Source organism: Alligator sinensis, unplaced genomic scaffold (genome assembly GCF_000455745.1).
Source record: "Alligator sinensis unplaced genomic scaffold, ASM45574v1 scaffold699_1, whole genome shotgun sequence".
Lineage (NCBI taxonomy): Eukaryota > Metazoa > Chordata > Crocodylia > Alligatoridae > Alligator > Alligator sinensis.
The window spans coordinates 188,165-188,749 of NW_005842359.1; positions in this window are offsets into that span (position 1 = coordinate 188,165).

Sequence of the window (585 nt, forward strand, 5' to 3'; positions counted from 1 at the left end):
GGGGCTTTTGGTGCTTTTATCCAATAGCTGATTCAATCGGCTATTAGATAAAAGTGCCAAAAAGCCCCTTTGAAGCATGTGAGCTATACAGATGTTGGGCAAGTCAGGTCAGATTAATGCAGTGCCTCTTCTGGGCATGCACTGTGCTTGGTGCAGGGCTGTGCCAAGCTGAAAGTAAAGCACTCCGGTGTGTGTGTGTGTCCACATGTCTGTAAGCAGCCTAGGTTATTTCATGAATTCAGTGCGTTCCAGACAGGCCAGCCTTTTCTTTCATGGCATTTTCCACTTAATATTCTTTCTCCTAAACTCTTACGGCTTCCCCCGCACCTCTGTCTGTTTTTTGCTCTTTTGTGTTGATCTCCCTACTTATAGTACCTGCCAGCCACAATGACAGGAATACTGGAAAAGTGAAACTCTTAAGGCTGACCAGTTTTACAATGCACTGTAGAGGAATAATAATATAGCAGCGTAGATAAAAGTGATCCTCTGTGGTAGCTTCCATCATAACTAGGGCTCTTCCCAACTCAAGGCAGCTGGCCCAATTTGTGGGCAGGACATGGGGCCAGCTGCCATTTCCAGGGCTGC